The 14,860-nt window shown below is 36.0% G+C and overlaps 1 long non-coding RNA gene across 1 annotated transcript in view; it reads left to right on the plus strand.

Moving 5' to 3' along the window:
- The first annotated feature begins 1,551 nt into the window (after positions 1–1,551).
- The window catches only part of LOC138705814 (uncharacterized), a 99,122-nt gene continuing 85,813 nt past the window's right edge, over positions 1,552–14,860 (plus strand). Inside the window, exon 1 of the long non-coding RNA XR_011333819.1 lies at positions 1,552–8,357. This is a non-coding gene — a long non-coding RNA (uncharacterized lncRNA). The remainder of the gene's footprint in view (positions 8,358–14,860) is intronic.

The following is a 14,860-nucleotide window of genomic DNA, read 5'->3' on the forward strand; positions in this document are numbered from 1 at the left end:
CGCAGCATCCATTTCTAAGTAAGTAAAACAATGAGGAGTTTTGTGACAAACAAACAGGTGAAAGTGGTATGATGTTTTTTAACATTTCAAAAAAAAAATCCATTACATTTGAAAATCTTCTCAAAATAGTGTCCTTAATCATGTGTCTTTCAGTCAGTAATTCATCAGTTGAAAGACTTTTCTCCACATTGAACTCAATCTGGACTGATGAAAAATCAAGAAAGAAAATTGAAACATCTTTGTTACAAGTGAAAACAAACTTTCATTTCTCATGTGAAGAACTTAGTGTGAAGCTGTATGGGAATAAACAGATCCTTAAAAAAATACATTCTTCAGACAAGTACTTGTAAACTGTGTGTATTAGAGTTCAGTGTTTACAATATTTTGTGAAAGACTTCCATGCATGCGTCAGTACTGAAATTTAATTCTTAGTGGCCATAATTATTTATAGGAGTTACTTGTGTTTATGCATTTAGTTCAAAAAGTTAAGATACTCTACAAATTTAGTGTGCAAAATTCTGTCATTGTATCTACTGTTACATGTATCTTCTGCAACATTTCAACGGATAGTGACTAGGTAAGTGTTTGTGTTTTCTTTTAAAATTGTCGATGTCCCCTGCTGGACCATAAAAAATCAGGTTAGCCTAATCTTATGCTTTAGAGAAAACTGGGACATTTGATATCCTGGACACACTCTTTCGTGACAGGGGTACAGATATTAGAAATTCGAGTTTATCCTGGCTAAACTGGGACATCTGGGGATCCTACTAAGGTAGCAAGAAAGGTTACCACATAGAATAGAAAAGTTACTTATGTCCAAGAAAATCTGACAATGACTGTGCATTTTATGGTGATTTGGTGATGCATACACTATCCACAATATCTCGTCACAATTTCCTAACAGTTTATAAGTGTTACTGTTCCTGAAGCGTATCAAGTTCTTAACCCTCCCGCTATCAAAATTTTTCACAACTTACTATTACAAAGGAGGGGTGATAAAAAATTACCGTCATCAAAATCATATACAGTACCGATATTTGTTAAGCATTTGGAATATAAACAGTTGATGTATTATTGACTTACAAAAAATATAAAAATATGAAATAATCATCCTATTTCTAAAAATACAGGGTGATTCAAAAGTTCTGCTCCATTTTGTTGAAAATATAGTATACTAAAATTAATGAACTTTAGATATGTTACCGGCGACACTATGAGGCAACATATACAGAAAGTTTAAATTTCCCTTCCTTCCATTTCAAGACAAACTGCTCAATGCTATATAGTTTTGACATGGTAGAAAACACATTTACAACCAATGAAAGTCACAGTACTATAATATAAATTGAAAATCACTTCAGTTAATTCTTTAAATTTAAATACAGTGGGGTTAATTGGGGATGCTCAGGTTTTGCAGGAGCCGTTCCCCGCCAAGAGATGGCATGATCACCGGGAATAGTGCGTCCACATTCTCGGCACGCAAGCAATGAACGACACTGCAGTTTCGCTTTAGTTGTGTTGTGTTGTGAGAAGTAAGTTGGCTGTGAAAGTTATAATCTTAAAAGTTTAAGTTAAGTTTAAAGTGCACCGTGTAGGCTACTGTTGTATGACTTATTCATTATGTGAATGTACTTATCTACAGTCTATACAATACATGCATACAGAAACGAAAATCTTGTGTGGCAACAAGATGCAAATTTCGGGAAAAGTTTCCAGATAACCTGTTCCAGCTGCCAGTACAATAAGAAGACTTTATAAGAAATCCATTTGGACAGCTTCGGTAAACGATGAAAAACCGAAAAGAATGTCCTGTTCTGTCGAAAGAGAAATTAGACGAGATTGATGAAGGATTGGAAGACATCCCTCAAAAATCCCTCAGAGTTTAGTGCAGGAAACTGAAATAAGTAGAAGTTCTGCTTGTGTAGTGACAACATTACTTAAATTAAGGCCCTACAGAATGCAAGAAAGTCACACTCCATAAACGAACTTGAACAGAGATGCAATAAATTCTATCAGTGCTGAAGAACTTGCGAGAGTGAGTGCAAATTTCGTAAAAAGATGTGAAATGTATGTTGCAGTAAATGGAGGACATTTTGAACAACGAATGTGAGCTTGGTAAGTACTATAACTTTTAAACTTTGTAACAGTAGGATTGTAGGCCAGAATGCCGGAGATGTGTATGTGTTTCCTGTGATAATCAACACATTGATAGCCACGCTGGTTCTGGACGACAACCCAAGCATCCCCAAGTAACTTCACTGTATTAGAACAATATATAACTTATACAACCATGAGCATCTCAAAAACATTTGTTTATAATAAAATAAAATCCCCCAAAAAAAGTTTTGAAGTTATAAAAATAAATAATTAAAAATATAAAACTAATCAAATTTTAGTTCTTTGTTGAAATTCAAATATTCGAATACCACCTATAGTACAGTGAGCATATAATGATAATATAAATAACAATATAAAAATTGGTATAAATAACACAAAATAAAATAATTTGGAAGCAGACTAACTTAGAAATGAAGAAAATTAAGCTGTAGATCGAATTTTATACCCTGGAATTTTCATGACACAGACTATCAAGATGGGTAACAAGATCACCCCACATGAATAATGTGAATTATATCTTAAAGTAGATTAGCACTTTCAGTCACGAATTATGATTTTTGTTTATGAAAGTCTAATTGTTTGTTCATGACTCCTTTTAAGATTTTGTCTCATTTTTACAGCATGATACCTAAATTTCCAGATATGAACTGTCCACTTGAGAGGACAAGGTGGCTAAAAGGACCTGTCAACAGCTGTCCATGAAGCGGTATTGAAGTTGCTGTCCTCTTAGACCTATAGGCCTACCAGTATTTAGATATGGTATGTAGTAGGCTATATAGCAATGAAATGATTCAGTATAAATTAATATAATGCAATTGAAAGCTATCACATTTTTACATGTCGTGTCATTCAGTCAGATCACTGCTTGTTTAATTTGTCCACAATGTAGAACTGGTTGTTAAATGTTTTAGATTAAAAAAAAATAGCATTTACAGGATGGAAGAACACTGACAATACGATATTATCAAGCATTTTAATATTGCACAAAACATAATGTAATAGTTATTTAGATACTAATGTCATAACATTTCATTTTACAATACGAGATTTTGTCAAACAAGGCTGCAGGCCGAGTTTCATAACCAGTCTACTATTGTAATATGAAGTTACGACATGTGTATCGTACAAAGTTTTATCCGCTTTGATAAAAAAATAATGTAAAATTGAATATTGTCTAAATGTAAAATTCTTATTGCCAGCTATATACATTTGCTTTGTAGGTGATCGATTTATATAGAGGGCCTTGTACGGGAAACATTTGAAGCTATATACATTTTCTTTGTAAGTGATTGATTCATATAGAGGGCCATGTACAAGAAACATTTGAAGAATGTTAGTATTGTCGGTATTGTCACCATGACTATTTATAAATATAAGTGTCAATGGTATTGCATTAACAGCTGTACTGATTTATTAATTCCAACAAAATCGCGACAGAGGTATGAAGAAGAATATAAGAAGTTTGAAGAGTGGTGTAAAAAAAAAAAGTAGAGAATATTTCTGAAAAGTTTATGCTGGAATATTTTTCAATGAAAAGTGAAAAGAAGAAATCAAGTTCTCTGTGGATTCATTATTCTATGCTGCGGTGTATGGTATCACTGAAGAAAAACGTGGACATCAATCAGTAAGTAGACACAATAATTGTTAGCTTTTTAAAGCAAAAAAGTGAATTGTGAAAATGTTACCATTAATGTGTATAACAAATAAAAAGCTTACAAGGACAAGGATCCCGCTGATCCAAAGTTGCACTCGGGCATGGGTTCGATTCCAGCTTGTGCTCATTAATGGTAGTTTTTCCGAGGTTTTCTCCAACCATAAGGCGAATGCGAATGTCAGGTAATCTATGGCGAACCCTCGGCCTCATCTTGCCAAATACCATCACGCTATTACCAATACAATCAATGCCAAATATCCTAGTAGTTAATACAGGGTCGTTAAATAACCAACTAAAAAAATTGCAGAGAGCAATCAGAGTAGTATAATGAAGCATTAATGGCTGAAGTGTTAATAAAATTTTTTAGTGGTGGTGGTAGCAGTATGAGTAAGGAAAGTAAATAGTTGGTGTACTATGGTTGATGTTTAAGAAAGTGCGAAGTTAATATAGTGCTAATAGTACCTCCCTCATGCCAATAACTGCTACAGAAAAGAATAATAAAATTATGCCTTAATAAATTCTTGATTACCCTTCAGAACTGTTGTATTCAGGATTTAAAGTATTTGACTTCCATCAAATTCATAACAATGTATTATTGAATTTCGTACATAAAAACCGAAATATATTTAATTTATATTCACATAAATCAGTGATGTCAATTGATGCCCACAGGAGCAAGCGCGCGCTTTAGAGCTGAGGAGAGCCTGAGCGCTTTACAATGGAAAGGAAAGAGACAGACGAAAGAAGTAGTCGAGCTATGTTCAGGGATGGCCAGCACTGATTCAATATATAAAGGGAAGAGAACTTATTAAAACTGTATCCATGTTAATTTTTAGATTTGTCTGGAAGTATAAGTGCATTATAAAAATGTAAGTTTTAATTTTAATGTTCATTTTTCACAAGTTTGATTTTTTTTTGTTCATAAGAAATACCGTATTTTCTCAACTTTCTTTATAGAAAAGTGAAATTTTCAGATATAGACCTATTTATTTAGTAGCCTTACAGAATGTTTTCGTTAATTTAATATACCATAAATGCGTATTACTGAAGATCGTGTATTGAAAGTTTTGAAAATATTTGCATGGAAAGGAATTAACAAAGCAACTACTGTTACATCATAAGCAAAAGATACGTCCCCATGTGTTGTATAAATGTCAGCTCTATAGCTTCAGCACATTTCGAGAAAATAATTTAATATTCTGATGATAGGAAGTTGTTCACCAACATCACCTTAAAAGCATAATGCGATAAGAGTTTTGTTATGGAATATTAGTTACACTTAAAACAGATACAGTACCTAGGTAACTTTGCTTTGTACTGTAATATTTTTTTGATTAGTTGATTGATTATTTTTATAGGGCTAAAGGTATCATCAATATCAATTACAACTTATCATGTCATACTCAATCTCTTTTTTTGGGATATCACTTTCTTTATGAATGACATGTTTCATCCATTTAGTACACTAAGTATAGTTGTACTACTATGGAATTTATGTGAATATTCCTTCTTATCTCTTTATTATGTTATTAACATTTAAAACACAACTGCAATATTAAGAAATTGGTATTAGTACTTTTGTTTTACAGACAATATAGATAATATATCAAACAGAAAGAAGCCATATAAAAATAACGACATAAAATGTCACGTTCTGTTTGAAGTTTGTACACCACTGTTTTCTTAATCCTACAGGCTGCTTATTCATATACACAACCCTTCCTCTTTCCAACTTAGCGCTTGATGCCCGTCCACGACGTCAAGGTCAGAAAAATGCGCTTGCTTTGACATCAATGACATAAATATAAAACCAAAAGATCAGAAAACATATATTATGCTTAACAGAACCTAAATGTATCACAGCTGTAGCATATAATCACAGTAGCAACTTCGGTCTAAGGCTTTATAACATGATAACTTAATAGCTAAATTCCTAAGTATACAATTTACTAATGCTCCTTATTGAAAAAAAAATCAATTAAAAATTGCTGTTTAGAGAGAAAATTTAAAGTTCAATTATTGTGATATGTGTCTTTTCTTCTTTTTTCTTTTTCTTTTTTTACTTTTTACTCTGTTACCTATTTAATAAAATGTCTTAACATTATGTGGAATGTGCTCTGAGCACGAGTGTGTAACTTACTCTACTGGGGATGCTAGAATGTTTTTATATAAAAAAGCAGTATGTATCTTTGTTTTACGAGGGCTATTCATAAAGTAACTTCCGTTTATTTTTTACAAACCTGTGAATGACGTTACAGAATTCGGTTACAATACATTTGAAAGTATACACTCTAGTTTATTTTTCCACATAGTTTCCAGTCACATTGAAACACATGTAGCATTTGACGAGCTTTGAAATTCCGCAGTCGTAGAATTCGGCCACCTGCGACTGAAGCCAACCTACGATGCTGGTTTTCAACTCTTCGTCATCGTCAAAGCACTTCGAGCCAAGCTACGTCTTCATGTGCATGAAGAGATGGTAATCGCTAAGTGCCAAATCTGGGCTATAGGGAGGGTGATCCAATACTTCCCAGTTGAACTCTTGCAGTTTGGTTGCAGTACGACGCGCTATATGCGGCTGGGCGTTGTGATGCAGGAAAATCACCCCAGAGCTCAACATGTCACGTTTGTTTTGAATGGCCCTTTTCAAGTTTGTTAGTGTGTTACAGTAATGCTCAGCGTTAATTGTGGCATTCCTCTCCAAGAACTCCACTAGCAAAATTTATTTTCTGTCCCAGAAGACAGTTGCCATAAGTTTCCTCGTGGAAAGTGTTTGACGACACTTTGTGAATTTTTTCGGGGAGTGAGTATGGTCCCACTGTATTGATTGAAGCTTTGTTTCTGCATTCACATATCACACCCAAGTCTCATCTCCTGTCACAATCTGATCGAGAAAAGCATCACCTTCTCTTTCGTAATGCTCAAGAAAGAAAAGTGCTGCCATCATCTGCTGAGCCTTTTGTTACTCAGAAAGGAGTTTAGGCACCCATCTGGCAGAAAGTGTCAAGTAGCCCAAATCTTCGGTAATCACTTTGTACACAAGAGTACAACTAATCTGTGGAAAATCCTCACTAAGCTCTGACATGGTAAACCTGCTGTTAGCTCTAACCTTTTCGTCAAACAAACAAATCAGATCTGCATTTACGATACACGGTCGAGGTTCTCTCTTCATCATGGACATTGGTTCGCCAATTTTTGAACATACGGCATCATCCAATTTTCAAGTCTCCCGACTTCCACATTTCTCTTCTCTTCGAGCCTTTTTCTACTTTATTTTTGCATAATGTGAAAATTTATTTGAAACATTTAATTTGTACATGGTTGAAGGTGATTTATATGATGGATTCTATTGTTCCAGAGATGCACTGAAATGTGCAGCTAAGCTCATACATAGAGTATTTTCTGTTATGAACAGTAAGTGAACAGATATATACATACATTCGTATATAAGGTCTCGCATCCTCATTGAATAATCAAGACTACTATTTTTTGTTAGTAGTCAACATGTAGGATAACAGGCAGGGTTTGGAATTGAATGGGTTACACCAGCTTCTTGTCTATGCAGATGACGTGAATATGTTAGGAGAAAATCCACAAACGATTAGGGAAAACACGGAAATTTTACTGGAAGCAAGTAAAGCGATCAGTTTGGAAGCAAATCCCGAAAAGACAAAGTATATGATTATGTTTCGTGACCAGAATATTGTACGAAATGGAAATATAAAAATTGGAGATTTCTCCTTTGAAGGGGTGGAAAAATTCAAATATCTTGGAGCAACAGTAACAAATATAAATGACACTCGGGAGGAAATTAAACGCAGAATAAATATGGGAAATGCGTGTTATTATTCGGTTGAGAAGCTTTCATCATCTAGTCTGCTGTCAAAAAATCTGAAAGTTAGAATTTATAAAACAGTTATATTACCGGTTGTTCTGTATGGTTGTGAAACTTGGACTCGCACTCTGAGAGAGGAACATAGGTTAAGGGTGTTTGAGAATAAGGTGCTTAGGAAAATATTTGGTGCTAAGTGGGATGAAGTTACAGGAGAATGGAGAAAGTTACACAACGCAGAACTGCACGCATTGTATTCTTCACCTAACATAATTAGGAACATTAAATCCAGACGTTTGAGATGGGCAGGGCATGTAGCATGTACGGGCAAATCCAGAAATGCATACAGAGTATTAGTTGGGAGACCGGAGGGAAAAAGACCTTTAGGGAGGCCGAGACGTAGATGGGAGGATAATATTAAAATGGATTTGAGGGAGGTGGGATATGATGATAGAGACTGGATTAATCTTGCACAGGATAGGGACCGATGGCGGGCTTATGTGAGGGCGGCACTGAACCTTCGGGTTCCTTAAAAGCCATTTGTAAGTAAGTAAGTAAGTAAGTCAACATGTAGATACCTATTAATTTGAGAAAATTTCGTTCCAGCACTGGAAATTGAACCCAGAACTTCTCTGGTCTGTGTGCTGAGCGCTCTTTCGAGCTCAACTATGCCAGGACACAATCCACGGTGCCAGCCGAGCTCTCCTCATTATAGCATCAATGGCCTTCTACCTGCATTTTAGACATATACCGGTAAGTCATATAAGCAGGAGCACATATTTAAATGACTTTATGGTTAATTTTAACAAGCTTTTTTTTAATACTGTTAACATTGATATATACCTATATTCACATATGAGGTCTCGCCATCCTCAGATGTTCGAAACAGGAGTGCGACACATCTAATCAAATCAGAACTGCAAATCACAGTCAACTTCAACTACTCATGTAGGAAATTTTTACAATTTGTTTGAAACTACAGTATTACACTAGGTAAAATATCTCAAAATACTTTAATTTAAGCCTAACTGCCAAAATGTAGAATAAAATTGTTTTTAGTACCGCTAACTGAATTCAATATTTTTTCAATTTTTTATGTGAAATATTGTAGACCACTTAGTCTCCCGTATTTTCTTCAAAAATAGTTGGCAACCCTAGCACCAACAGTATTTCTACCCAAGTCTTCAACAGAAATCAGAGTGAAAAGTAGTCCATGTGCTTGTGTAATACTCATACATGTTTTCCATCTATTAGGAATATTCACAATTTGTCATATCTTCAAATGATTCTTCGAACATTCTATAATATTCTGCGAATTTGTCTGGATGCTGTGCTAACTCTACCAATAAAACACTACAAGAACCATGATTTTCAACATTTTGAATAAATGAATAAAAAACCTATGCTTTCATCTTCGCATTCTTATTATTGAAAATAGCAGAAGATCTCCATCTGATGACTCCGTACTGAATGACTCATTACATCAAATAACATGGCGTTATGTGTCATGCTCCATGTGCCATGCATCATGTTTCTTGCATCATCCGGTGTGTAACATGCAGGGGCGAATCTAGCTACTTGGCGCCTCTAGGCAGAGAAAAATATTTCTGCCCCTTATTTCGCCCTATATGCGTAATTTGGATCAATAATTGATTCCGCATTATTATTACTGTTTCCAATATCAGAAACGCCTGACTCAGATAAACCACACACTGCACTATTTTCGATAACTATTGTTCATCACATTATTACACTCTGATGTATCTGGACTCGAACTGGAACAAGCTGGCTATGTTTGTTTTTTAAATAACACATTTTTGCACTTTTTCCCACAATTTCCTCTCTTTTTATTGCCTTGTATTTTGCGAGTTTCCGGTATTGTTGTTTAGTCAACTGTCCAAAGACAGGTCTGGACCCCACAAGTGACATCATCAAGGCATCACTCATAAGGCAACTAGGCCAGGAGATAATGGGGTAGGGTGACCAGTTCCTTTCCACCTCCATTGCATACAACGCTAACTAGCTACATATTACTTACTTACTTACTTACAAATGGCTTTTAAGGAACCCGAAGGTTCATTGCCGCCCTCACATAAGCCCGCCATCGGTCCCTATCCTGTGCAAGATTAATCCAGTCTCTATCATCATACCCCACCTCCCTCAAATCCATTTTAATATTATCCTCCCATCTATGTCTCGGCCTCCCTAAAGATCTTTTTCCCTCCGGCCTTCCAACTAACACTCTATAATAGGGATTCGTAACAAGCTGTTTTTTACGGTGATGGGTTGTTAGCCCTTCGCTACATATTACACTAAAGAGATTTTAGATGCAGTTCTTCCTCTGACACATATCGTCAAATGAGATGTACTGTCTGGTAATAGATTTACATATCACCCATAACCTCAATCAGAGGTGTTTCCGGTATTGAGAACCACTGAGATTTTTCCGACTGTCACTCATTATAATGAATATTAAAATATAAATCTCCTAGGTACAAAACAACTGCACTCTTTACCGTTTCAAATTAAACTGAACTCCCAAGCGTCCGGCTGATACAATGACTGGTGGTATTTTCTTTGAATTTAAGTCTGAATGAGGATTGCTGAGTGTTGATACTGGCTACTCTTATGACATAGCGGCGGCTCTCATCATTTCATTACAAAGCTTATGATTGCGAGCAACGAGATTTGCCTTCCTAACATATCATAATATAATACCATAAGTTCTTTAATGTTATTATGTGACACTCTCACAGTGAGAGGGCATAACACTTTTTCTGTGCGTTTTCTGACCATTAGTTAATGGAGAAAATGGTGTTAAAAGATAGAGAGAAAGACTCTGCGCTACACTACTACATTTCCAGAAAACTTTAATTTTTCTCTCTGAGTTAAGAACACGTCTGCTTGTCATGTGGTTCTAAAAAGGGTATATTTCCTGCTTTTGTTGTGTTTATTTAATTTATGGGATAACGCAATAGTGTGTTTGTGTATTACGCTGTGCTAAGTAGGCCTCCTTGAACTTATATTTTTGTAGTGAGTTATAGCGAGGCAATTCCACACCACTCTGGCATCTGCCGAGTGCACAGGTAATGTGTCAGAAGTCTACAGATAGGTGTTCTAATTTTCTACCAATATATAAAAGGTTAAGTAACACCATAAAACACTATTTTTGAAAATGAAGAAAGCCTGAAAATTCATATCCACATCTTGCCAATTGGACGTACTTGATGCTAGAAAAATTTGAGTTTTAATTGAGTGTAATCAGTGCAGTGCTTGACAAGGTCAGGAGAATTGAAGGAACTCTCTTAATATGGTAACAGGCATTGTGATGGATGAACATTACAGTACGATGTTCAGAACGATGTATACGGTAAACTGTAGAAAGAACTGTTTATAATAGCATGTTGGACTTTGCTCTGTGTTATGGATGAACATTGCTACATCTTTTAGCTATAAATTTCCCGAAGATCGGCATTCATTCTCTTCATGTTGCCTTGCTGCAGATGCCATCAAACTTTCAAATATGCCATATTGAGTCTCTATTCCTTGATTCTTCGCTTTTTAGAAATGTAGGGTGGATATAAGGCGTATTGTGTTTATTATTGTTGTTCTTTCTGTTTCTTTTTTAGAAGCAATGGAAACCAGGAAAGTTCGATGGGTCCACTCTGTATTATTCTATCTGTGGCATTTGAAGAGTCAACTTAAAAAAAAAACTTTTATTCATTTGGAACAACTGGATAATGCATACCATACAGTAGTGCCAAATATGCTCGCCATTGGGGCTCATGACAGGAAGAACTTGACTCTGAGATCAAACTGCGCATGCACAGACTTCTCTTGTAGTGTCAGCGTGATCCTTATCTGGATTTATTTTCGCGTGTACATTCCTAATCAAATGAAGTTCCCTTTGTACTCCAGTTACACATCTTGTATATACGAAGGTTAGGTTTGGTTAGTTTAGGTTTTTATTAACCAAGTCCGCGCATGCGTAGTTTGATCTCACAGTAAAGTTCTTTCTGTCGTGAGCTGCATGTGTCATTAGTGACCAGGCCATACTAAGCCATGTGAAACAAAAGAGAATCGAAATGTTGCTAGTAAAATTGGGGATGATATTCTTTAATACTAGGTCCCTGCACTTTTAAATGCGAGATCTATGGAGTATAATGACGCCTTTTTTAATACACTAAAAGAAGATATCATAACACTTTAACACGGCGAAATTAATGAGAAATATGATGTGGTCCAGGGAATAGCGTTGAAATCAACAGTGTGTGTAATTGGCATTCATACATTATCTCCTCGTCAAACCCCAGCCAACCTTATTACTGGCAAAGTGTGCAATTAACACTATTGTACTTATCTCCTTATCTAACCTTGTTGCTAAAGTCTATTTTATATCATGGAGTGCAGTTTGGTGGCTCCTTTGAACACCCACTTACAGATTTATGACTTTCTACACAAACACCTCTGACCAGTCCATCGTCCCAACATTGTACAGTTGCCACAATCTTGGCGCCCTTCGAAATGAGAGGATTAGTGGCCGTCATCCTCATCTGGACACCACGTATTTGAAAAAAAAACAACGTAATATCACGAGCTGATCGCTCAATGAATACTACAGAATACACTCTCAATTATACTTTCATGCTAACTGACGGGATTCTTGGAATTCAGAAAATCTTTGGCAACTCTGCCTCCACGTGGATTTGTCAGGATCCTGTCAATTCTTCTGAACGAGGGTTGTGATTGGTTACTAACAGGCAAAGACAAAATTTTCGTCACAGTAAGAACACATTTATGACAGCCAACTAGTAGGGGGCAGAAGAAGGTCTGTCGGCAAAGTCCTTTCTATGACACTGCACTCCATGGACTATAATAGTAAAGCTATCTCTCAGTAATGTTGAGAATGAGGGAGCGAACGAGAAAAAAATAAATTTCTCCTGGTAATGACGTCATGCCCTTATGTTGGCAAGCTGCGGTACCTAATTCTCCAGTTTAGTGATTTATTTTTTTCTGTGGTGCTTTAAAATTATTCAATCAGTTATTTGAGAAACTACACATGTTCCTTTCTGCTAGTTTTGAGAAAAGTGTAAAAAACTGTCAGGTATATATGATTTCCAATATTCTTGACATTCTTAAGAAACTTACCTTGTAATATGAAGGCGCAATGGGGCCCAAAATGTCCAGTGCATGTCTGATTTCTCAAATAAAATATTAGTAGCAAAAATTCGGTATATTTTGCTTTAAGTACAATACAGTGTTGTTAAATTACATTTATATGTCATGATTGAATTATATATTTTAAATTTTCCTTTACAATGCAAAAATGAAAGACAAAATTCTATACTTTTTGTAGTTACAAACATTCATATATTATTAAAGGTCTTCAGATGCTGTAAAAGATTTTGATGTCATCCTCATTGGGAAAATACTTTGTAACTTTTTCACATCATCTCCAACACAACATTATATTTTACATTAGGATATGAATAATTTTGCAACCAGCATACAGTACATGTGCTTACTTTTGTCATTATCCCAGTGAATGTACGCATGTTACTTTAATTTACATTATGTTATCTCGAAACCCGAAATCCATCAAAACCAGTTTCAAATAGGCCTAGTAAAGACTAGTTTAAGCAAACAAAGGCATAAACAAAAAGCGTATATGCAAAGCGAATTTTCGTAAGATATAGCCCAGCTCTGGGCACAACAGGGAAGTGAAACGGAACTCTGAAACCCCCACCCATGCCTTTTTCGCTTACACTGCCTTATAAACAAACACACAGTAGGTGCTATGCATCAGTGATGGATTGCAGGTAACCAGTGAGAGCTGAAAGTTTGTAAAAACTATGATGCCTGCCTTATACAATCTGTCACTGAGCAATGCTTTTCTTCCTGTCTACTCGTCTCAGCTGGGGAAGGTGGAGTGGGGAGTTAAGGGGAAATCTGCAATGACTCGATTGAGTTACTAGTGCCCAGGCCTGGTCTAGCCTAAACAAACCAAACCGAACCTGTCACTGATTCTAGACCTTACGAAAACTCGCTTTATATCTATGTACATTTGTTTAAGCAGGTCTGCCAAGTTAGCTCTGTGGCAGCACGTCTGCCTCCAGACTAGCCGGTGGGTTCGATTCCCAGTGGGATCAGAGATTTTCATGTAAAATTTGTGGTGGTGCAAAACTTCTAACCACTAAATTCTGCACCAATATGCCTGGGTTAAATCCCAACTCTCTGCAGTGGATATGAAGAGAAGGCATATGTCACTGTTGATAGTGATTAGACCATTGGATGAGGACGTTAAGCCTGGTGGCCCCCTTGTTGCTATTCGACAGGAGTAGGCTATGTGCCGGCACCATATTTCCCCTTCTCCCTTCCTCTTCATTATCATCCTCACTCATTCCCTACATTACACATACACTCACCCTAGTACACGACATAACTCTTCACATGATACACATCATGTACAGCGTGGTCCGCCGAAGTGGTGTACAATTAAAAATGGATCATAGTCCTGCCATCTATCCGAAATATGCGGAATCTGAATCATGCAAGTGCACAGTGGGCCAGACTGAATAAAAAATGGGACAAAATTGAAAAAATGAACTTTTTTTTACAATACTTTTGACAGTGTATACTCATAGTAGGGATCCTGGTGAGCACTGAACTCATGATGCATCATCGATAACATGTTTTAACAGCTGTGGCTAGCCTTGAAATAGAGCTATTGTAACCAGGCGATAGCGCACCAGTCAGTCCTAGGCCGTGTGTTTGAGACAGTGGTGTGTGTTACATGGTCATATTCGTGAATAAAGAAATAACAATGGCTGATAATGTTAGAACAAAGGGTAGGTTTTATTAGGAATACATGTAATTTTGAATTGGTTTATATAGAGTGTAAATATTTGTGATAACTCGGAGGAATGCAATTTAAGCTAATATATTTTAGTTTTCAATATTTAAAGAGGGTTATAAAGTGTGTGTCACTCGATGTTACGAAAACTTTTGTGTCTATGGTTTAAACAGATCCTATAGAGTGCAGAAAAGTCGTATTCAGCTGCAGCTACTTGCACTTTTCTGATTAATGTGCGAAAATTCAGATACCTACGTACAGTATTATTCATTACTATTCCAGATGACTGCTGTTTTTTACATCGTGAAATCATGGAAGCCTTGCTACAAAATAATAATGATAAGACAGCTGTTCATGAGTTTGTTATTTCCTAATCAGGATTACGTGAAAATTGTCAACAAGA

The sequence above is a fragment of the Periplaneta americana genome, chromosome 9 (assembly GCF_040183065.1).
Source record: "Periplaneta americana isolate PAMFEO1 chromosome 9, P.americana_PAMFEO1_priV1, whole genome shotgun sequence".
Taxonomy (NCBI): Eukaryota; Metazoa; Arthropoda; class Insecta; order Blattodea; family Blattidae; genus Periplaneta; species Periplaneta americana.